Genomic DNA, 25,434 nt, shown 5'->3' with positions numbered 1-25,434 from the left:
ATTAGAAACATCTAATGCCAGAAGGTTCTGATGTATCAAAATATTATTGGGATTTCTTAGCAGGTCACTGTTTCATTCAAACATTGGAATAGTAAGAATCTTAATAACTAAAAGTTTCTGCTCTCTGTACCAAGTTTTTGAGATAACAGCTCATTTAAATCATCCAGCAATCATATGAGGTAGATACTACTATAATTCCCTCACATTCACATCTAGAAATGTAGGCGGTACATATAAGGGTATATATTATGTGACTGGCATACAAAAACACATGTAATAATTAACTAATGATAACATTTTATGATTAATGGTATTATTACTCTCTCAGTGACTTTCCAAAATGAGACAGAACCCTGCCCTCACATTTAGCCAGATACATTAATTTTCTGCTTTATTTTGTATTCTGTAATATATGAATTTCTGAATGCTGGAGGAAATTTATCTTAATAAAGCTCATTAGAAACCTGAATGTGTTGAGAAATCAATTTAAATCTTCCTGTGCTAATACAGATACCTTGAAATTTTTAGGGACCCCAAGGAAACAAAATAATCTGTTCATGATCTTTACACACTTTTTATCGAGTGACCACCATCAGAAGCCAACAGAGACTGGGGAAAAGTCCATTTCTATTCATGCTCTCCTGTTAGAAATATCTTTCCTGGTAAAGTTCATGAAAAAGTAGATGCTGAGTTGCCTGAATCTCTCTGTAAGTACATCATCTAGGAGGTTTACATAAAGCCGAGATACACAGCTCTAAGGAGAGCTTAAGAGTAGACGTAGTGGAGAAACTGGTTAAGGTCAGAGAGTGTTGGCAGAGAAAATGTTTCCTCTTGTGGCTTGGAAAAGTAGAGCAAGTATTTTGAAACCAGAATTGTGACAAATATTTCATAGCATGGAATAGGTTTCTCTTTAGGAAAAAGAGCTGATGTAAATGTTTACCGGCTATTTTTTTTTCCAAACATGTATTTACTGTCATGAAAGCTTGAATTTCCAAATTTGAATTTCTGCACATACCAATGAGGGCTAAAGTGGATCTTATTCATCATGGCCTGTTAGAAACTGCCGCCTCTAGTTACATTACCTTCCCTAGGGCAAAATCCACTGCTCACCTGCCTCTCTTCTTCCTTGTTCTTTCTGGCAACCTGTTTTTCCTCATTTCTTTTCTTCCTTCTCTCCTTTTTTTCATCTCTTTGAACCTCATCCTTTCTCCAGTAACACGCCAATTCCCCCATCTCATGTTCCCAGACCATTCCAGCCCACAGTAATTTCTCCTTTTCCTGACTCCTCATAATACCTAATGTCTTTGCCAAAGACTTTAGCTCATGGATTTTCTAGCTCATAATGTTGCTGAATTGTATTTTGTGTATAAGTCCAGTTCCCTCAACTAGATCCTAAAAGTCTGAGACCCAGGAAGAGAGCATATGTCACTTTTACATTTCCAACAGGACATATATTCCAACAGTGTTCAATCAATACATGCTATTTTGAATTATATTCATTTCCCCCTCCCCAGTTTTCCCAGGCAAGTGTATTTCTTTCATTGTTTTTGCCCAGCCATGCCAATTTTTATCCGTAATATCTGTGACAGGCTAAGGGAAAAAAGAGATAGCCATCACAAACAGGTCATTCATTTGTGGAAGGCAAAGTGTTAAGAAATATTATTAACTCTACTAAAGAATAAGACATTAAGTAATAAACCAAATTTAGTCTGAAAATTTATTCAATGTTGACACAAGAAAAGTGAGGACAGTTATATTTCAACAAATGTTGACAAATTGGATGGTAATAGAAATTAGTTAGCAGATCCCATATACTAACTAGAGAAGCTAGTTGACAGTCAATATAAATTTCAACCCTAAAAAGTAGCCACTTGAGGCTCATGCCTATAATCCCAGCAATTTGGGAGGCTAACGTCAGGGGAACACCTAGGAGTTCGAGACCAGCCCGGGCAACCTGGCAAAATCCCGTCTCTACAAAATACGAAAAATTAGCCTGGCATGATGGTACACACCTATAGTCCCAGCTACTTAGGAGGCTGAGATGGGAGAATCGCTTGAGCCCAGGGAGGTCGAGGCTGTAGTGAGCTGTGATGGTGCCACTACACTCCAGCCTGGGCAACAGAGTAAGACACTGTCTCAAAAAAAACAAAACAAAACAAAAAAAAAACCAGAAAGAAAAAAGAAAAGAGAAAGAAAACAGTGAAACAATGGAGCCACTTGAAATATGGCTATGTCAAAAAAAGTCAATTTATTAAAAATGCCTTCCTTGATTAAGTTATTGCTCATGTTTGAAATAAAGAATTCATAAATGATTGTTAGACATTGTGTGCTGACATTAGACATGTTGTTGAATATGATCTGTAGGATTTCTACATTTATTGTCAAATAATACTTTTTAATAACAATAAAACTTTACCATAGGAGAGTAAGGTCCCACAGAGAGTGATAAACACCAAAGGACAAATAATCAGCAGGCTTTAGGGGATCCCACTGAGTGAGTGCAAGATCTTAGTAGAAAAGAGGTATTTGATAAATAGTTGAAACACGAAGGCATGCTTGTTCAGACATTAATTCCCCAATGTCATGAAAAGAGCATAAGCCAAGAAGTAGAAGATCTGTAATTCAAATTCATTTCTCCGTTTTCTGGCTGTAAGAACTTGGACAAGATACCTAATGCATTTGAATATTCATTTCCTCATCTGTAAAATAGATGCAACAATTTTTCAATGGCTTTTTGAAAGCAACATGATGAAAAGCTGTAAGTGCTTGGCAAAGAAAATTGCAGGTGCTTTTTGAATGATGCCATTCATACCTCAGTTTCCCCATATTACACAGGATAGGAATGACATGATCATATAGAAAAAGAATCACTGAAATTTACAATGTGAGAACCAGAGACCCAAAGATATGACTTCAGGGGTAAGAATGAAGCGACGAATTAATCTGAAAACCTGTGCTTCTCTTTGGGTGTCTGACTTCGAGACAACTAACATCAGGACTTTCCTCTATTTAAAAAAAACACAATTAATACATATTTATTATAACAAAGGCCCATGATGAGGTGGGCTGAGGGCCACTCATAGCCTAGGTGTACTCACCTGTGGTAGTGCATGGTGAAAAATACTGTACCCAGTGTTTTTCAGTGGGCAGTGGTGGGACAGAATCATCACCAGACCAGGATTTCTAGCTATATAGCAACTGGCCAGTGCAACTCTGAAGTCAGGGCTTGTCCTAAAGTGGTGCAAGAGAAGAGGCTAGAACCCTGAGAGATGATATCTCACCACCATTTACCTATTCTGTAGCACTTAAGAAGACCAGGCACTGTGCTTTACATGTGTTATCTCATGTAATCCTCCCAGGAACCCTATGAAGTAGGTACTGCTAGCATCTTCCATTTACAGATGAGTAAACTGAGGCACAGAGAGGTTATGTAATTTATCCTAAGCCACATGCCTAGAAACGTTCCAATAAGAGTAGAGTCCAGGCCATCTGAATTCAAAGCCTGCTCTCTTAACCCTGCTGAAAGCAAATCATATTCAATACATTTACAAGAACATCAAGGGAGGTACCTCAAGGATCTGGGCCTGGGAGATGGATGTGTGAAGGGAAAGGCAGTTCGGTCAGACAGCCCTGTGTGATTTCGTCCATCTGGTATGCTGCCTAAATGGCATGGAACCTGCTCCCTGACGGATGCTGGGTGAGGATGTCTGGCGATAAGAATGGCTGTACGTGCTGTGTGTCCCAGTGGCAGGGTTGGTTGCCTATTTCCAGGACCCGGGTCTGCCCTCCCAACTTGACCCAGATAAGTGCCAGACACAGGAGCACAGGTGCAAGATCAACTGATCGGTTTCTTGGGTGGAATTTTCCTGCTTAAAAAATAAAAATAAAAAGATGCAGGAAAACAACAGTTTCCTATGACCTCATTCTGCTTAAAATTCCTGGATATGTCTCTTATTTCCTCTCTGCTTCCAGATTTGTTTCTTACTTTATTTGAGACTAAATTCAGTTTCTTTAAAAGGAAGCAGGAATCAACTTCATAAATAAGGGGTGTTGATTTTTTTTTTGCCTGAACGATTTGAATGACAAAACTAAAGCACCCTTTTCAGTTGATCTCCACTAACTGCCTGATTGAGTTTTTGCCCAGATGGTCAACTTTGCTCCACAAGGTGCTTCATGGACTTTCTGCATTAGAATAAATGGATGTATTAATTAAATCCATGCCAGGCACGGTGGTTCATGCCTGTAATCCCAACAGTTTTGGAGCCAGGAGGTTGAGACCAGCCTAGGCAACAAAGGGAGACCCTGTCTCTACTTAACTTTTTTTAAAAAAAGTCAGAGTGTGCTGACATGCACCTGTAGTCCCAGATACTCAAGAGGCTGAAATGGGAGAATAATTTGAGTCCAGGAGTTTGACGCTACAGTGAGCTATGATCATACCACTGCACTCCACCTTGGGCAACAGAGCCAGGCCCCATCTGTAAAAAAAAAAATTATAATCATTCATTCATCAAAACTGTTTACTGAGCACCTATTATGTAGCTGACATTATATTAAATGTTGATTTGTGGGGCCTTTCCCCACATCTTCTGAGACAATGTCTCTGGTGGTGAATGTCATAGTGTGTTTTGTGCTGCTATAACAGACCACTTGAGACTGTGTAATTTCTAAGGAACAGAAATGTATTCCTCACAGTTCTGGAGTCTGGGAAGTCGAAGATCAAGGGCCCCAGCAGGTATGGTTGTCTGGGGAAGGCTGATCTCTGCTTCCAAGATGGCATTTTGATGCTGTATCCTCCAGAGAGGAGGAACACTGTGTTCCCACATGGAAAAAGAGCTGTAAATAGCCAACTCACTCTCGCAGCCCCGTTAGATAGGGCCTTAATCTGTGCATGAGGGAGGAGTCCTCATGACCTCATCACATCCCAGAAGCCCTACTTTCTAATATCATTACCTTGATGATATTTAGAAGGGGACGCCACACTCAAACCATAGCAGTGGGCCTAGGAATCTTCATTTGTAGCAAATTCCCAGATAATTTTTATGTACTCAAAAGTTTGCAGACCACTGACCTGTATTATGAACTCTTCAAATACAGAGCATGGGATTTTTTGGAACTTCATAGTCCATAACAAAGTGCCTTACATCATGGTGTTGATGTGGAGTTGGTTAATGATTTAATGAAGAAAGGAATTTCCCAACTCACTGTTCAGAGTGACTTAGGAAGAGCAAACCCATCACTTATTGTCTTTCATCTTTTCATACTTTTTAATTGTTTGGTCTTGAGCCTAGCTGCTCAGAAACCTGTAAGTTAAGGATCTACTTCTTTCAGAGATTGGCTGTGGATGTCAGTTCTAACTGGAAAGTAAAGTAAAAGAGAGCTATTGCTGTCATCTTCTCAGCACCCATGCACTCTTCTTTTAGGAGTGGCACCTTGATTTCCCTTAGAGGACTGACTTCTGCTTATGGAAGGCCAGCTTGCTGGACTTATCAGTGAAAGGGTGAGTGTGGTAGATAGCACGGTCCCCAAAGGATGTCCATGCCCTGATCCCTGGACCCTGTGAACATATTACATTGCATGGCAAAAAGGGCTTTGCAGATGTAATTACAAACATTAAGACAGGGAGATTAGGCCAGTTGTGGTGGCTCACACCTGTAATCCCAGTACTTTGGGAGGCTGAGGTGGGTGGATCACTTGAGATCAGGAGTTTCAGACTGGCCTGGGCAACATGGTAAAACCCCGTCTCTACTAAAAATACATAAATTAGCTGGGCATGGTGGCAGATGCCTGTAGTTGCAGCTATTTGGGAGGCTGAGGCAGGAGAATTGCTTGAACCTGGGAGGCAGAGGTTGCACTAAGTTGAGATTGCACCACTGTACTCCAGCCTGGGTGACAGAGTGAGACTGTTTCAAACAAAAACAAAAACAAGAAACAAAAAACAAAGATAGGGAGATTATTCTGGATAACCTGGTGGGTGCAACATAATGATTTGAGCCCTTAAAAGTAGAGAACATTGTCTTGCTGGAGTCAGAGTGATGCAGCAGAAGGAAAAGTCAGAGAGACCCAATGTATAAGAGGGATTCATTCACCAGTGCTGGAGAGGATTACAGGTAATGCATGAGAAAGGATGTTGGCAGTCTCTAGGAGCAAAACCTGGTTCTTGGCTGACAGCCAGCAAGGCAATGGGAACTTCAGTCCTAGAATCACAAGAGACTGGATTTGGCCAACAACCTGAATGATGCTGGAAGAACATTCTTCTCCAGAGACTCCAGTACGGAGCTCAGCCCTACTGGCAACTTGCTTTTGGCCATATGAGCCCCTAACAGAGGACCCAGCTGAGTTCCTTCAGCCTTTAATCCACAGAAGTTTTGAAGTGGTCAATTTGGGTTGTTTTATGCCATTAAGTTAGTCACAGTTTGTCACAGCAGCAACAGAATACTAATACAGTCAAGAGCTGGCCAGTCAGATGTTCTTTTCCAGGAACTGGAATATTGAGCTATGTGATACAGGGAACAAGACATTTTGAAGATGATCCATTCCAATAGTAGCATCTTGAAGACATGGTATCCATATGCTCTGGTCCCTCTTCTTTCGGAAGCCTGGTAATTCACCTTACCCTGAGCTACCTCTCAACCTTTTTGTCATTATTGTTTTAGCTCACTAGAGTCAGATTCCCTTCCCTATGACAAATAACCCTACCTGGTACAAAGGTAGATAAGTAGTGGAGCTCAGAGCTGCCGTGATGCTCTGGGAGATGTAGTGTAGACACCTCCCATGTTTACAAATACTTCTCAAGAAGCTAAGCAAGACTGTGACCTGCCAGTTCAGTTGTAACTTCACTAGACAAGTGACATTGTCTAAAGGTCTTTAGGGCCAGGCTCAGATTCAGCCATGCACATTCCTCCTAATTTAACTGTAGCTGGGTCGACTGTTCAGTTAGAGGAGAACTTATTAAAGAATAGTCTCTAAGGAGAACGAGGAACTGTTCCTTCAATGCATTGATTTTTACATGTGATAGCAAACATATTTTTATGTGTGTCTAGGAATATATTGGGGGTTATTAGTTTTTTTTAAATTAGGATATTCTCAAAATCTGCTTTGCTTCTTGATCCAAAAGTCAAAGAATGTCAAGACTGAGTAGACATTAAACAATAATGAGTTTAATCTCTCATCAAGTACTTAAATTCTGCCCTCTGTATTCATCATAACAGAGTGACTGCTTTAACAAAAAGTTCACACTTTTATTGGCTTCACCTCAATGAAGTTTGTTTTTCACTCATGTCTTGTTTCATTGCAGATTAGCAGGAAGAGGCTGTGCCATTCAGGGATTCAAGTTCCTTCCATCCTGTGGCTCTTCCTTCTTCTAGATAATCAAGGTATTCCCCCTTTCAGCCAGCAGATGGGGCAAGGGGGTGAGGCTCACACAAAGGGTTGGTAGGGTGGAAGGGTCAGTTAAAGGGCAGCCTGGATTTGGCAGGTAGCACTGTCACTCACATTTCATCAACCAGAACTCAGTCACCAGCCCATACCTAACAGCAAGGAGACCAGCACGTGCAGGCCAAGTGTACAACCAGGAAAAAGGAGAACACAGATAGTGGAGAAAACTAGCTATCTCTTTTCAGCCTTCCAAGTCATTATAAGACCTCCCCTAACATTTTTCTAGTGACAGGGAATTCACTACTTTTTTGAGTAAGATCATATATTTCACCTTTAAACATCCTGGGCAGTTAGAGAGTTTTTCTTTTGTTGAGTTGAAATATGTTTTGCTGCATTGTCAAGATAACCTAATACTTAAGACATGGGCTCTAGAGCCAGACTGCTTGAGTTTGTATCCAAACTCTGTCAACTTGGGACAATTGTTTCTCAGAGTCTGTTTCCTCATAAATCAATGCATGTATTGCACGGCTTGTACCTGACATGTAATACCTTCTTAACAAACATTACTGGTTAATGTACCATATATTGGTGCTTGTTTTAACTGTTGTATTCATAGAGATACATCCTTGTCCTTGGATATTTAAAGGTATCTCTGCCCTTATTCTAAGCATCTTCCCGAATCTTCAGCTGTTCCTCAAGTGATCTCATTTAGCGTCCCTTTCCAATTCTGGTCACTATTCTCAGACTAAGGTCCAGTATGTCTATAGCCCTTTGAAGAATGTGGTGTTCTTACCAGATTACAAGATTCTTCTTTATTTATTTATTTATTTATTTTTATTTATTTATTTTTTTTGAGATGGAGTCTTGTTCTCTCACCCAGACTGGAGTGCAGTGGCACGATCTCGGCTCACTGCAAGCTCCACCTCCTGGTATCACACCATTCTCCTGCCTCAGCCTCCCAAGTAGCTGGGACTACAGGCGCCTGCCATCATGCCTAGCTAATTTTCTGTATTTTTAGTAGAGATGGGGTTTCACCATGTTAGCCAGGATGGTCTCGATCTCCTGACCTCGTGATCCACCCGCCTCGGCCTCCCAAAGTGCTGGGATTACAGGCGTGAGCCAACACGCCCGGGCTACAAGATTCTGATATGCTCTGACCAGGGCAGAGAGCAGGAGAATTATAACATCCTTATTTTCAGCAGCTGCACATCTGTCTATGCAGCCTAAGATCACATTAGCTTTTTTCACTCACCACTTCACCCAGTTAATATACACTGATCTTACTTGCTACAAAAATTTTTTAAATTTTATATAAATGTAATAGTTAAGCCAAATTTCTTGCATTGCTATAAGGTTTTATATTTCAAGAGAAGATTGTTATACTTATGCCTATATACTCTTAGTATATTCTATTTGATCTTGTATTTTCAATCTAAATGGCAGTTACTGCATTCTCGAAGTCCTCCCACTACGTAACGGTGGCTAATACAGCTTCCTAGAACACATGGAGAGTGATCAAGACTCATTTGTTAGTGTGAATGTCTTTTCCCTGGCATTATAAATGACTAATGTCAGGGAAATTTACTAAGCTGATGTTTAGGGTTTTTTATTTTTTTCTATTTTTGAAGTTATTAAAAAAACACAAAAACCACACATACACCAGCACTTATTCTTGGAATGAAGACTAGCACAACTATTTCAATGTGAATTCCTTTAGCCTTTTCTCCTTTTGGACAGGGAGTTTCACTGTGTGTGCTGCCACATTATGTGGGGCTGAGAAGGACAAGACAGGAGACCAAAGATAAGGCAAAAGAAGTGAGTGGATACCACAGATAATACGTCAGGCAGGTTTAAAATTCTTATTGAAGAAAACTCACCCAGCAGTGGCTGAACTAGGTGACCCTGGAGGCTCCTTACAAACCTATGATTCTCATAGTCTATCTCATAAATAAGCAGATTCCAGCCCCACAAGCCTCAATGTACCAACCTAGGAAATGGTAGCATTCTTTTTTGAAATGCTCATTCTAAGTACTCTCTCTTCAGATCAAGAATGATGGTCTTTCTTCTTAATAGCTCCTCCGTCATCACTACTCCCCCAGTCACTATCTTTGTGACTACGAAAGCCTGACTCTGAAGCCTAATCCTTAAGCTCCCTGGTCTTATTTACAAAGTCAGTTTTTGGTATGATTTGTTTGAGACAGATGCATGGGCCTTTTATGTAGTAATAGCAACAATGATAGTAGCAATATTAATAGTTAATATTAACTGAGCACATACTACATGTCAGGAACATACTGTGGCATAGGTACTATATTACTAACTACCACATGTTACTGAACAGTAAACCGAGGCACAGAAAATTACATAGTGCCAGAGGCAGATAAATAGGCACTCCTAACTATAGAATACAAATTACCATTCACACATGGGCATAGTTCCTGCCATTTACCACCCTCAGGCTACCGACTTAGCTACCAAACTGCCAAAGGTTTACACAGATGTAAATCTCTGGCTACATGAATCCCATAACTTTTTGTGCCTACTTTTCACTAATTCACCTGACTTTGACATATCATACTTCCATAAATGTCTTTTAACTCAGTGGTTAATAAGAAGCTAAAATGGTATTTTGATATAATTACAAAGTAATCAGCATAAAGTTTTGGGCAACAATTGAATTAATGGCATCTCAAAGAACAAATGGACAGAACATATTGCATTTTGACATGGTGCATTAAAAAAATGCTTACAGGGTCAAGACCATTAATCCCTTTAGTTCACTTGGACTGAGGGTGGGGAAATCCCAAGAAACAGCAATTCAATCACCTTCCTGAACAGCCCACATGCTCAGATGATTTCTGAGAAATGAACTTAACTTTTAGTGGTTTCATGATCAGCTGCTGGATGACATCCGGCACCAACCTAACCACTAATCTCAGATCTCATAGCAACACAGATCTCCTGGAACTCAAAATAGTCCTGCCTCAAGCTCTTTTCACTTCTTATCACTTCAGCAAGAGCATGTGAAGGAAAGGTGTCTGTCAGCCAACAGCTGCTAATTTTCAGAGAAATGAATGGGTGTGTGGCTGCTTCCATTTAATCAGTCACCATCTATCTCAGCAGTATTAATGCTTCCATTTGATCAGCCACCTCTATCTACACATATTTCTTTTTTATCTAAGAGTCTACTGGACTCTTTCAAATTCATCTGGACGTGTGATATTTTCACAGGACTCAACATTGAACAAAATCGTCTTTAATCCCAACCTTTCACCACTTTATTTTATTTCTCAACATTTCCCTTTAATAGAAACACATTGGAAGCTAATCCCCAAGACTTTGAGAGAAGTCACACAACAAAGTCTGACTTTCCTGGAAGATCTTTAACCTGCCTCAAGCCTTGGATGTCATCTGATCACTGCTCCTGATTTCTTTATCCTTGGACTGCAGTTAGAGACTCGGCTGCTATAAAGTGAATTACTCTTGAATAAGGGCATAGTTTCCACTGTGATAACCTTGCTTCTATCCATGACAGCTAGGAGACCTGCAGCCTGAGAATACTTTGCTTGATAGCAGATGTAATGTAGTTTTGACTAAAATTCTATTGAAGAAAACTCTCTGAGATTGCTCCCAAACAATTTATGTCAGCAGAAGAAATAAACAAAGAAACCATAATAGAGTATACTGTTTGAATTTGTTGCAGCGGGGTATATTGTTTTATGATGAAAAAACAAGTAACAATTTTTAGTTGCACACTTCTAGGTCACCTAAATGGTTGGTTCTGGCACAAAATTTCACATAAGGAAATGTGAAAACTCCTTCCCTAACTTCTGCCAGGCCTCTCCTGTGTGGTTAACTGCTGCTTTCATGTCCCCTGTCACTGAGAGGACTTTGGTAGTCATCTTTCATCACTGTAATTCCCATATGTACTTGCCTTAAGTTAAAAACAACCAAGGATGCATTCTCCTTTGCTTTGTCGGAGGTGATGCCCGGAGTTCATAAACTGAATTTAAATTATGCCAAAAGAGATCTTCAAACTGTGAAGAAAGCCTAGCATACGAAAGTTTGCTCATAAAGACTGAGTAAAGCTACTGTGTTGCAGAGGAACCAACAGTTTAGTAGAATCCAATTCAATTTGCAAGTAATCATTGATTATTTTCTGGGTTTATTATGTCATTAATGGCTATAGAAAAGCCATGTATTTCAGTTGAAAGGAATCAATTCTACCTTTAAATCAAATTTGAAGAAGAGGAAGGGGAAAAGAAGAAGGGGAAGAGAAGGAGGAAAAAGAAGAAAAACAAGAAGAACATGAAGAAGAAGGAGAGGGAGAGGTGAGGGGAAGAAAAAGAGGTAGTGGAAAAATAAGGAGAAGAAGAGAAAGGAGAGGGATAACAATGATACCATCTGTTAAGAAATCAAAAAGTGGATCTGTTAGTCCTCCCTCCATCTCAGGCACCCAATCTCAGGTGTTGCTAGACAGAGGAATATAGGACAGCAAGACCCTTCTAATTTCCCATCCCAGTAATACATCCAAGTGCCATCTCTCCCTGAAATGCTAGAAGGGGGCTAACATTCACTGGGCTCCTCTTACAGTCATTTACTTTCTTTGGTACTTTACATGGCTTAGATGTATAGTTCCATTTAATCCTCAAACAAAAGTATAAGGTAGACAATGTTGTTTCCGTATTTATAGATTAAGTTCAAGAGGTTGAGAAATTTGCCCTAGGTAACACAGCTAACAAGAGAGGATCTGACATTTAAATCTGCATGTCTGGATTGCCAAACTTAGACTTGTTCCATCATCTCACATGCACTTCACCTTCTCTGCTCTGTCAGGAGATTGATCTGGTATCTCCTTTGCAACCTGGTAAGCCTGTCTGTCAGCACATCTTACCCAAAAATGGTCTCCTAATACCAATCTTTGTTCCCATACATTGTTAGTGAGTCCCAGCCCAAGCAAGGGCAATTTGCTTTTGCAGGTTACTTTCCCAGTGTGGCTATACCTTTGTATTTCTTACCACTGAAAGTAAGACAGTCCGTTGCTTGGGCATAAACACCAACCTGAGAGAACTGGGTACATTGATAGTTACCACACAGATGAAAACCTTTGATGGAAAGGGCAAACATTGGGAAACACGTGGAAAATTGGCTTCATGTGGTTTGACTACACTGGCTTAAAACATCCCTTTTCCTGATCAGATCAGAAATTGATGTATGTGTTGCTATTCTGAGCTATGAGTCTGAGTATTTTTTTTTTAAATGATATAGGGACTCTTCTTTTGAATGTCCGTGGGCCTTTTAAATGAGATGGAAGAAAATCTTCCAATATTGTCACACGTGATATAATACTTTTCAAGGAGAGACTGTCAGGGTGAGGATGTACCCTCACAACCCACATTAAGGAGAAAAGCAAGAGAAATTGGAGGAGAGAAGACTTACACATGCTGAGGGTTGATTCTGACTCTGTACAAGGCACTTGGTTTCCCACTTGGCTAACTTTATTTTCTTCATTCCTCTCAATAAACCTGTGAAGTATAAACATTCTACCTGCACACCACCACCAATACCACCACCATCACCATCACCACCACCGCCACCACCACCACTATTACCATGAAGACTGAAGGAGCAATACTCTATGTAGGGTCCAGCAGCTGTTGCGTGGTGGAGCTGATAATTGAAATCATATCTCCCTGGGCTGTTTTCACTACACTGCACAATCTCCTAATGAGCAGGGCTCTGTTTTTGGCCTGAGGAATGAGTGACAAGATGTATTCTGTGTGTGTGTGTCCTGTATTCAAGAGGCTTAAAATCTAGTTAGGAGACAAATTTAAAAGGTCAGTAGTAGCAGCCGATGCTTGCAAAAATGCTAAGCCCAACAAAGGTACAGAAGTCCAAAGGAGCCACTGATTACAAAGATTCCACGTCGTGGAGGAGTTCTCATGAAGGACAGAGACTTGGGTGGGGCTTAGAAAAGACAGCTGAGGACTTACAGATGTGGAGAAGAGGCCAACAGCTGTCCCAGAAGACAGATCACCTTGAGCTAAGAATACACATGCTGTTTTTAGGAAACAAAGTGAGTGGCTGTGGCTGCTGTTATTTCAGAGGTGAGCATAGAGTGAGAGTTAAGAAATGCCCCTTTGGAAGGTGGGTTAGACCCTTGCTCCTCAAGGCGTGGTCTGAGCACCAGTGCTATCACCATCACCTGAGTGCTTATTAGAAATGCAGAATCTGGTTGAGTACAGTGACTCAAGCCTGTAATCCCAGCACTTTGGAAGGCCAAGGTGAAAGTATTGCTTGAGCTCAGAAATTCCAGACCAGCCTGGGCAACACAGTAAGACCTCATTTCTATATAAGGAAGGAAGGAAGGAAGGAAGGAGAAAGAAAGAAAGAGAGAGAAAGAGAGAAAGGAAGGAAGAAAGGAAGGAAGGAAGGAAACAAGGAAGGAAGGATGGAAGGAAGGAAGGAAGGAAGGAAGGAAGGAAGGAAGGAAGGAAGGAAGGAAGGAATCTTGAGCCCTGTACCCAATCCACTGAATGTGAATGTGCATTTTTACATGGTTTCTCATGTGATTTGGAGGCACAATGAAAGTTTGAGAACTTCCTTAAACAAGTAGGTTCACTCCTCTCATTTTTCTTCCTCTAGATACCAAAATAAGGCCGAAGAGGCCTAGAATGCCTTCTTTCTGCCACTCTGTCCTCTTTTTCCCCTTCTCTCCCGGCTCTTTGTGTAGAGGCCTAGGTGGCTCTTGGTAAACTCAGGGCCTTTCGTGGTGCTCCCTTTCTGCTGCTTTGCTTAAAACCCAACATCCTCTTTCTGAAACTTCTGTGTGTCATGCTTCTTCCTTTTCACTGGTACTCACTGATCTGTGAATGTCACACTTGAGAATGTGGAGAAAATGTGTTTTGTACCCAAATATCTACAACACAGAACAATTCAATTGCCTTCCCAGGAGGCAGTCCTAAAGAATTGGCCTATGTGTAAATGTGCCTGACCTGAGCATAAGAGACCGTTCTGTGTTACTAGCATCACCCAAATTCAGCAGTGGGCTTTGGAAGGACAGGGCTGCCCTCAACGGACCTGTCTGGCTTCAGAACACCTTGAGAAGAGAGAGGCAGTTACAAAGTTGGTGCCTTGCCTTGTGGTTCATTCAGTTTGTTCTATCTAAAATCTTAATTCCTATTTTTTTTTAAATCAGTTCTCCGACTTGGGACCACAACTACCATTTGGAAAGATTTCAGGCTCAGGAGAAGTCAGAGAAAAAGAAATGTGCAGAAAAACTGAGCGCTCTTCTAGTTTCCAGATCTGACGAGTGAACAGCTTGGAAGTTGTCACCCTTATCTAAAACACACACACACACACACACACACACACACAACACAGAAAACAAAAACAAAACAAAACAAAAATAACTGAACAAACTGAAAACCGGCAATTCTTCTTAGAACCTTCAGAGAATTGAGGTCGCAGGCCAAACTGCCTCCCAGAGAACAGGGGAGTCAGAGGGATGGATACAGAGAATTTCAGTTTACCAGGAGCAGAAGCCAGGGAACTGAACAGTAATTGACAAATTGCTATAAGCTGTGTGTGGACAAGTTTGAGACTTAAAAACTCCCAGGGGGCCCGATCGCAGGGGCCTCCCCATACCTTCCTGAGTTGTACCTCCAGGAGTAACATCAGATTTCCACTATGGAACCTGAAGAAAAATCCTCTCCTCTTTCCCTTTGGGGTTGAGGGGTTGGCGTGGAGAAATAAGCCCAGAGCTCTGTGTTGAAATAAGCCCAGAGCTCTCTGTTCTCCTTAAGAAGGATTTCCTTCAAGGGAAAGTACTTTACAAGAACGCATCCCACAGGTGTTTTACCAGGGGCCTCACGGACCTGGGAAAGGGAAATACCCAACTCAGGCTCACTAAAAGACAGATCTAATCACAGGACTGTAGAATTCTTTCTCTCCCCGCATACAGTACCAACACAGCAATGATGCTCCACATAAATAACAAGGGATTACAGCTCGAAGAACTGCAAGCCTCAGTCCCTATGTCAGGAGTCTCTAGGAAAATTCAAGCACAACAGGGGAGACAAAAGCAAGGGCACGGGTAATTTTAGCCCCTGATACCACAGCTACAGCAAATGGTAAAACCACAGCCTAACTCCTAGCCGGATAAACATAAAACCTTACACTAAGTTAGCGGGGAATCTGTAATGAAGGTACTTAACCAGCTGTAGTCTCTGCTCACAATAGCAGGATGTTCTAGGTTCTCTGCTTAGAAAAGAAACAAAGAAATAAGAGAAACAACCACATGGTTTTGAGATTTAGAGAGGAGGGAACATTACCTTCCTGCAAGCTCTACCCTCTTTGAACTTGACAAGTGTCATCTAACCACAGACAATTATTTATCTGCAGTTCTTGCTGTCTTGTGAAATACACTGCAGTTGACATTTTAGAGATTGCAGAACCCAGTTGGTTTATTTGTTGCAAGCCATCAAGATTTCTATAAAGGCATTATAGTTTATTGCAGTAATGAGTTCAGTTAATTAATACTAAATATTTAAGGTGATAACTTTACACCGACAAATCTTGCATGTTAAAGTTCCTTCAGCCTCTTTTTCCAAACTGTCTGCCAATGTGTGGGTGTCACAGGGGAGAAAACTGTCGTGAGAATTAAGGACAGCTAGCTTCCAGTTCTGATTTTGCTATACATTTGTTGTATAATCAAGGGGAAGTCACATATTCTTTCTGGGGCTCAATTTTCCTATCTGTAAAAGAGGATAATCATAGTTACCCTTTTTCAACCCCAAAGTCAGGATCAAATAAACTAGTAAGATGTCATATCAGTGCAGTTATTTTTTTCCCCAGTACTCTGTAGGCCAAAAGCAATGCACAGTGATTAACGTCTGTTAAAAAAAAGTCTGTAAGTGTATATGTATATTATATGGTGAGAGTACTAATAGTCACTAAAATTAAGTATAATTCAGATGCAACTTAAAAATCGGTCCTCAGAAAGTATGAACATTGATATGGTTTAGATCAGTGTCTCCACCTAAATCTCATGTTTAATTGCAATCCTCAGTGTTGGAGGTGCGGCCTGGTGGCAGGTGATTGAATCATGGGGATGGTCCTTAAGAATGGTTTGACACCATCCCTTGGGTATTGTTAGTGTGATAGAGCTGTCACGAGATCTGGTTGTTTAAAAGTGTGTGGCATCCGGCCCTCTGTCTCTTCCTCCTGCTCTGGCCATGTGAAGATGTGCCTGCTTCCCCTTCCCCTTCTTCCAAGGTTGTAAGTTTCCTGAGGCCTCCCCAGTCATGCTTCCTGTGCAGCCTGTGGAACCATGAGCCAATTAAACTTCTTTTCTTTATAAGTTATCCTGTCTTAGGCATTTCTTTATAACAATACAAGATGAACTAATACAAACATTTTTAATAGAAATCATGAGTTTCTCTGAGTTTCACTGTATTTTTCTGATTTCTGCACCTTCTCTTCGTGAGACTCCACATTCCATCTCCTTTGCATCTCTCTCCAGAGCCCCCACTTAGGTTTTGAAGGTGTTTGGTGCAAAACAGAGTTTTGAAATTTCCAAACATCTTTGAGACATTCTAGTCAGTTTAAAATTGGCTGCATGTGGATTTTTCTCTAAAAGGAAACCAAATAAAATGTTCTTGACATGGCAAACAAACAGCCATCCTTCCTGAGGGCAATATTTTTAGGAGCTAAGTGTAAATGAATCAGAAACAGCCATGGTAATTGCTTGTCCTTCCAAACACAAAAGAACTTAAAAAATACATTCCTCATCCCAAATGTAAGTTGGGTTTTATGTAATTACAAACAATTGTGTAAAATGTTGGGGCCATTTGAGAATCACATCAGGCAGTCAGATTCCACATCTCCTTAAAAATCTTACCACTCACATATAACACATAATTACTGGTTTGCTGAGTAAGAATAAATCATTCCCATGACCTAGAAGAGGACAAAATTGGAGAAACAGCATTAGTCATCTCTCCCCAGGCATGCTCACGAAAGGCAGGCCTGTGAGGAGAGACACCAGGCTCAGGATGGTCTGGTCATATGTCGTTGTCATTTATATGTTCTTGGGTGTGAAAGAGGCACTCAGGTCTCAGAGCCCATGAATGGGCTGGGGATCTGAGAGACTCGAGGTTGAGTTCCATGAGCAACTGACTGACTTGATTCAAATGAAGGAAATGGATGAACACCAGGCTTATTCATATCTTCAAAATAATGTGACCTGAAAAACAAGTTCAAACAGGCCTATGAACTAAAATTAAGTGTGAAAGTCATTAGTTTGCTTATGTTTTAGCATCTACTTGTACTCTTTGGTAGTCAGGAGAGCATAGTGGTTAAGAAACAGGGCTCTGGGGTCCTACTCTCCAGGCTGAAATGCCCACCCTTATATTGAGTAAACCTCTCTGCCTAAGCATTCTTGTCTATAAAATAGTGCTGGTTATAGTACCCAACTCATTGGATTGTTGTAACATTAAAAGAAACAATCTGTACAAAGTAAAGCACCTAGACTTGTGTCCTTTCCACATAGTTATTGTTGCACATTTCTCTCTCTCTGTTTCATCTCAAGATTTCCTGGGTGCCCTTATTCACCCTCTACAACCTCAACTGGACTTGGTGTCCTATCCCATGACCTAGGCTCTATGCATATCCTAGCTAAAGCCCCCTCCACACTTTCCCCCAGCCCAACTTTATAAAGGCTTTACTAGAGCAGCAATTTTCAACTTTAATGTGCATGTGGATGTCTTGGGGGATGGAGATACAATGCAGATCCTGATACAGTAAGTTTGCATATACCCTTGAAAGATTCTACAGTTCTAGGAGGCTCTGATGCTGATGACCCCTGGGCTGGCTGCATTTTGAGTAGCAAGGCACCAATTTGACTGTCCAAATTGACTAGCATTTTCTTTTTTTCTGGGCCATTGAATGATTGAGTGCTTCGGCTTCATCACATTAGTGAAAACTAAGGTATTGGTAAGGAATGACACCTTAAAATGTGACCAAGTCAGGGAGTAATTTTACATCTAAAGAAGACTGATCCAAAGAAGGAAAAATGTGAGGCTGGAAATTTCGGGCCTTGACATATATAGGGAAAAGATACTTTGTTAGCTGCCCTCACATTACTAGATAGGCAGTTTGCAATGTCAAGTGGTCCAATGGCAAGTCGTGAATGGTGAATACAGGAAAATATGTTTGCCATCATTTCTGGCAGAATTCATGCCCACTCAGAGCCTTATGTGAAAATAGGGTCTTTGCAGATGTAATTAGTTAAATTGAGGCAATATTGGAAGAGAGGGGGCTCTAATCCTATAAATGGTGTCTTTATAAGAAGTGACACACAGAATCACAGAGAGACAGACGCAGAAAGAAGTAGATGGTGAGAAGACACAGAAAGAAGGCCCAGTGACGATGGAGGCAGAGACTGAAGTTAAGCTTCACAAGCTAGGCGTACCAAGGATTGATGGCAAGCTTGGATGGTGTGGAGAGAGACATGGAACAGATCTTCCCTCTGAGACTCCAAGAAGAAATTAATCCTGCTGACACCTCAATTTTGGACTTCTGACTTCCTGAACTGTGAGAGAATAAATTTCTGTCATTTAACCACCTTGTTGGTTGTAAAATTTGTTATGGCATCCCTAGGAAACTAATACATCATCTGTGAGGAGTCAAGGTCAATTCAGGTGCCAAGTGATTCCCTGGAACCTAATGTTTAAAGGACATCTGTCATTTTCATCTCTGGCAGCTGAGCTGGCACTGAAGTCATTCACTGAATATATGAGAATAGTGCCAGGGTGGGCATCCTGGCCTCCTTTGTGCTCTTTGGTCAATAGGGACAGAGGGAGGAGAAGGGATAACCTATTCCCATTTGGTTCAAGGATTAGTCCCTTCAGAGTAAAGACAATTGAATGCTCGTAAAAGAGGATTCAACCAGTCACTCCATTTCTCATCTGGCCAAACTCCCTGAACACAAACCCCTTGCATGTGGCAAGATCTTGGGTGAGGCAGATAGCAAAGAGAGATCAGTAGTGGAGGATGCATTGGATGGGCAGCCTCCTGGGGATTATTTCCTGGGACATGATCTAACAGAGGGTGGTGAGAGATGTTCAGGAGCTAGGTGAAAGGAGCTAGGGAGGATGTGGTTAGTGAAGAGAATGAAAGTGGTCCAATCTGTCAATGCTATTTTAACCTCCTTGCAGGCATACTTGCTCTGTGTTTTTTGTCTCACATGGGCACCAAGTCTTGCCTCCTAGGCTTTCACAACCTCAGACAATTTGGAAACTTTTGCTTTGACTAGTTAGGAGCCTGAGATCCACATTTATATCAAGAAAACATACTCAATTAAGGAAAACATACTCCCCACCCATGATTATTCTATATTCAGTAACACTGGTTAAACATAGGCCTCCTGCCAAAAAGAATCTTCAGTCTGTTTAAACAGAATGAGGAAAATGCCTAAAATTATTCTTTTCCCATTTCCAGCCCAGTGCATTCATATCTTCTTTATTCCAGTCCATGGTTTAATGTAGTATGATACATTCAGAAAGCACACTTTATTTACAGAAATTAAAAGACCCTATTGAAGTACTCTAAACAAATTTCTAATCCACTAGATTGGATGAAAATTATATCACCAAATGTTTAATGGAATTGTCAAGTTCTGAGGAAATTCAAGTCCCAAGCTCTCTATCTAGTGTTGACAATAGCACCAGATTTGGAGTTGAAATAACTTTTTTTTGTTCAAGATCTGCCTGTTACAAGGAACCTTGAGAACGTATCTTCAACGTTTCTGAGCCTCAGTGTGTTATACATAAAATTACTGTCAAGTTTGCAGAAAAGTTTTAATAATAGTTTTATAGGTCATATTGTATCTGGAGTTGGTTCCTGCCGGTGGGTTTGTTGTCTCACTGGCTTCAAGAATGAAGCCGTGGACCTTTGTGGTGAGTGTTACAGCTCTTAAAGATGGCATGGATGATCCAAAGAGTGAGCAAGGTTTATTGTGAAGAGCTAAAGGACAAAGCTTCCACAGCATGGAAGGGGACCCGAGCGGGTTGCCACTGCTGGCTGGGGTGGCCATCTTTTATTCCCTTATTCTCCCCTCCCATGTTCCATTTCTGTCCTATCAGAGTGCCCTTTTTTCAATCCTCCCCACGATTGGCTACTTTTAGAATCCTGCTGATTGGTGCATTTTGTAGAGCGCTGATTGATGCGTTTTACAGAGCCCTGATTGGTGTGTTTTACAATCTTCTTGTAAGACAGGAAAGTTCCGCAATTGCCCACTCGACCCAGGAAGTCCAACTGGCCTCAATTCTCAATGTCCCCTCTAAACAGGGCACCCCAATGCTGTTGGGAACTGGGCGATGACCACTCTATCTACTTCCTGCTGGATGGGGTGAAGAAGGGGCCTTGCAGTTGTAGTCTCTTCCCATGGGGAACTCTCTAGGCCAGTCAAAGGGCCAGTGGGTGGGTCTAGGGTTCCTTAGTAGAATTTGTGAAGTTGAGCTCATTTGCGGTTCCATTTGTAAGACCATCTGTAGCTTGATGGCCTGGATCCTGGAGGAAACAAAATTGACAAGGAGGTTAAAAATACAGGGCCCAAAGGTGAATAATCGCAAGATGGCTGTCACAGGACCTAGAAAGGGGAGAAGCCATGTCATCCAACTCCAGAGGTTGGTATAAGAGTTTGAAAGGCATTATCTGATTTCAGAAGCCTTTTCCTGTAAATGCCGCGTGGCATCTCATACTATCTCTGATTGGTTAGTGTAAAAGCAACACTCTTCCCCTAAGGAAGTGCAGAGTCCTCCTTTCTCAGCAGTGAGGAGGTCCAGGTCTCAGCAGTTTTGGAGAGTCACTGCTGCCAAAGAGCCTATTTGGGATTGTAGATAAGGATAGATTTTGTTATTTCCTGCCAACTGTCTGAGAAATCCTTTGAGAGTGTGTGACAGTAGGATAGTGAAGTAGATAAACTGGCTCTTCCAGTTCCTGTAGCAGTGGCCATTCCTAACCCTATAAGTAGGGGTATTAGTTGTATGGCCATGCACTGGTGGGCTTGAGCTTTGAGGAGCACTGATAGGGTCTGATTTCTTGGGGCAATGTCAATGTTGGGACTTAGGAAGACTAAGGTGCAGGTGCCTGTCCAGTTGGTGGGGAGGCAGATATGGGTTGAAGTTCCACATAAGAAGAATATGCCTTCACTGGGTAGACAGAACTGGTTGTGTATGTTTAAAAGGTGTGTGAGTTTGTTGTTTTCATTTTCCGATACTCCTAGAGTACTTACCAAGGTAGCTCTGGTGAGCGGCTGCAAAAGGGTGTTGGGAGCAAACTGAGTGGCTCTCTGTGTTCTATTTTTCCATTGGAGAAAAACCATTTTGTATCTACTAGAAACCATTCAAGACAGTAATTGAAAGAGGGGATGAGAAGGCATTCACTAGTGGTGGGGGTGCTGCTGCAGGGAGTCTGGGGTAAATGGTCATACAGGGAGTATGTTTGCCATTACAAAGGACTTTAACCACTTCCTGAGCCTTCTCTGTCTTGCAGGGGAAGGCTTCTGTCCAATTTGTAAAGGTGTCAACACAGACCAACAAGTATTGAAATCCCCTTGACTTAGGCATATGGGTGAAGTCTAACTGCCAGTCCTCTCTAGGATAGTGTCCTATTCTTTGTTTCCCCAGAGGAGCCTTACAATGGACCAAGGAATTATTCCTTTGGCACACCTTACAGGCCTTGACTACTTGTCAGATGGTCTGGAGGAGATCTGGCCCTGTAAATAGGGATTTGGTGTTCTCAATATCCATATGAAAGGTTTGTTGGAGGGCCTTAAGTATTTTCTACTGGCTGGCTTCGGGTATGAGTACCTTTCCCTCTTTTGTCATTAACCACCCCAAGGGAAGAAAACTATGCCCCTGTGAAAGTCTCCATTCTGTTTCAGTCGGGGAATACTGGGGTTTAATCTCTGTAGAGGGTTGTTCCATACCAAGGGTCCTTCCATAGCTATTTTTAACGGGAGGTTCTGCCTGGCAGCAATTTTGGCCTCAGCGTCTGCTCGACAGTTTCTTTCTGCCTTTTCTCCTTCACCTTTTTGATGGCTTTGGCAGTGTAAGACTGCCACCTGTTTGGGTTTTTGCACTGCGTGCAATAACTACATTATTTCTTTGTAGTATTTAATGGGGATTGTTCTCCCAGAGGTTAGAATGAAGCCCCCCTAATGGGGGTTGTCTCCCTTTCTTTCCATATTGCAGCATGGGCATGTAGGATTAGATAAGTGTACTTGCTATCCATATACACATTTATTCTTTTTTCCTTTCCCAGTTCTAAGGCTCGGGTAAGTGCCACTAGTTCTGCTAACTGGGTGCTGGTCCCTGGGGGAAGAGGCTTACTTTCAAGTACTGTTACATCACTAACTATGGCATAACCTGCGCTTCATATCCAATTCTCCACAAATGAACTTCCATTGGTATATAGGTTAAGGTCAGGATTAACTAAGGGGACTTTTAAGAGATCCTTTTCGGTGGAACAAGTCTGGGCTACATCTTGTTGGCAGTCATGATCGATTGGTTCCCCATCCCCTGGAGAAAAGTCACATGTGTGTATTTGAAGCACTGGTTCCTCAAGGAGTGGCGCCTGGTATCTAAGCAGGCAGTTGTCTGATAGCCATAAATGTCCTTTGGCCTAGAATGCCATTTACATCATGAGTAGTCCAGATGGTGAGAGCCTTTCTTTGTATTATTTTGATAACCTCTGATACTAAAATGGCCACCACCTCAACTACCCATAAACAGTGAGGCCAGCCTTTTGCTGCTACATCAGTTTCCTTACTTAGGTAGGCCACTGGTTGTGGGGTTGTCCCATGAGTCTGAGTAAGGACTCCAAGGGCTATTCCCACTCTCTCTGTGATGTATGAATAGAAGTTTTGTCCTGTGGGAAGGCTTAAGGCTGGAGCTTGTACTAGGGCCTGCTTGAAGGTTTTGAAGGCTGTTTCTGCCTTTAGTTCCCATTCTATTAGATGAGTATTTGCCCTCTGGGTCTCCTTGATTAGAGTATAGAGTGGCCTGGCCATCTCACTGTATCTAGGGATCCATAGTCGGCAAAAGCTGGTGATCTCAAGGATCCCCCACAACTGTTTTAATGTCTTAGGGTGAGGACAAGCCAGTATAGGCTGTATTCGTTCTTTGCTGAGGGTCCTGGTTCCTCTGGCTAAGATTAGGCCTAGATATTTGATTTGTTATAAGCAGAGCTGGGCCTTTGATTTAAACGCTTTGTACCCTTGATTAGCTAGAAAGTTCAAGAGATCTAGAGTAGCCTGCTGGCATGAGCCTTTCTGAACTGGTAGCCAAAAGTAAATCATCCACATACTGAAGGACCAGAGTGCCTGGACTTGAGAAGTGGCCTAGATCTTGGGCCAGTGCCTGACCAAACAGATGAGGGCTATCCATAAACCCTTGAGGCAAGACCGTCCGTGTAAGTTGGGATGTGTTGTCTGTGGGATCCTCAAAGGCAAAGGGAAACCGGGAGTCAGAGTGCAGGGGAATACAGAAGAAGGTATCCTTGAGGTCCAGAACAGTGAATCATTCTGTTTTCTCTGGTATTTGAGACAGCAGGGTATAGGGGTTGGGTACAGCTGGATATAGAGGAATTACTGCCTCATTGATGAGTCTAAGATCTTGCACTAGTCTACATTGACCATTTGGTTTTTGTACTCCTAGAATTGGGGTGTTGCAGGGACTGCTGCATTTTCTTACTAAGCCTTGAACTTTTAAATGTCTAACAATATCATGTAATCCTTTATGAGCTTCAGGCCTTAAGGGATATTGCCTTTGATAAGGAAAAGTGGTGAGGTCTTTTAGCCTGATTTGGACTGGGTGGGCATTTTTTGCCCTTCACAATTGTCCTTCCAATGCCCAGACTTCAGGGTTGATTCCCTCCTCAAGTAGGGGACAACAAATGGGTAACTTGTTCCCCATATTCATATAGATAATAACTTCAGCTTTGGCTAATATGTCCCTCCCTAATAAGGGTGTGGGACTTTCAGGCATAACAAGAAAGTCATGTGAAAAGAGCAAAGTCTCCCAATTACAACTGAGGAGGTGGGAGAAATACCTGGTTACAGGCTGTCCCAGGATTCCTTGGATGGTAACAGACCTCAGGGACAGCCATCTGGGGCAGGAGATTAAAACTGAGAAGGTGGTCACACCAATGTCTAGGAGGAAGTCAATTTCCTGGCCCTCAGTGGTTAAACTTACCTGGGGCTCAGTGAGGGTGATGACATGAGCTGGCGCTTGCCCTGGGGACCCTCAGTCCTGTTGTTGGATCATCTGGTTGGAGACTTCTGGCCCAGAGAACCTTTGACCTCTGGGGCAGTGTGCCTTCCAGTGATTGCCTTGGCATAGTGGACACGGGCGAGGGGGCAGCCGGTTTCTCATTGGACGATCTTTTTTAAAGTGTCCTTTCAAACCACACTGATAACAATCCCTATGAGGTGATTGGCCTGTTCTATTTTCTGTCCTCTCTGAACCACCAAGGTTTGTTTGTCTGAGGGCCATGACTAAGGCTGCGGCCTTTCTTTGATCTCGCTTTTCTTTTTCGGCCTGTTCCTCTTAGTCCCTATTATAGAACACTGAGGTTACCAGGTTTAATAATGCATCCAAATTTTGTTCAAGGCCCAGAGCTAGCTTTTGGAGCTTTCTCCTGATATCTGCAGCTGATTGGGTAATAAACTTGTCTTTTAGGATCAATTGACACACGAGCAAGTTGGGCAACAGGGGAGTATATTTTCTTAAGGCCTCTCATAGTTGCTTGAGGAAGGTGGTAGGACTTTCTTCCTTTCCCTGAGTTATGGTGGACATCATTGAATAATTCATGGGCATTTTCCTAATTCTCCTTAGTCCTTCTAGAACACAGGTCAACAGATGTTTGTGACTCTAGCCCCCATGATCTGAGTCTAGGTCCCAGTGGGGATCCATACTGGGGATGGATTGCTGACCGGTAGGGAATTTGTCCCTTTCTTCAGCTGTCATTCTATCATTTACTTGACTAAGATACCAG

The 25,434-nt window shown here is 41.9% G+C and overlaps 1 long non-coding RNA gene across 1 annotated transcript; it reads left to right on the top strand.

Annotated features, from left to right (window-relative positions):
* Positions 1–5,867: 5,867 nt before the first annotated feature.
* On the top strand, positions 5,868–11,648 carry LOC116268909. The gene is made up of 2 exons (XR_004176153.1): positions 5,868–7,373; positions 10,685–11,648. It is a non-coding gene; the product is annotated as an uncharacterized LOC116268909 (long non-coding RNA).
* Positions 11,649–25,434: the final 13,786 nt, after the last annotated feature.

Source organism: Papio anubis, chromosome 9, assembly GCF_008728515.1.
Source record: "Papio anubis isolate 15944 chromosome 9, Panubis1.0, whole genome shotgun sequence".
In the NCBI taxonomy this organism is placed as follows: Eukaryota; Metazoa; Chordata; class Mammalia; order Primates; family Cercopithecidae; genus Papio; species Papio anubis.
Note: the sequence above shows the minus strand (reverse complement) of the source record. Positions and strands in the feature narration are given on the sequence as shown.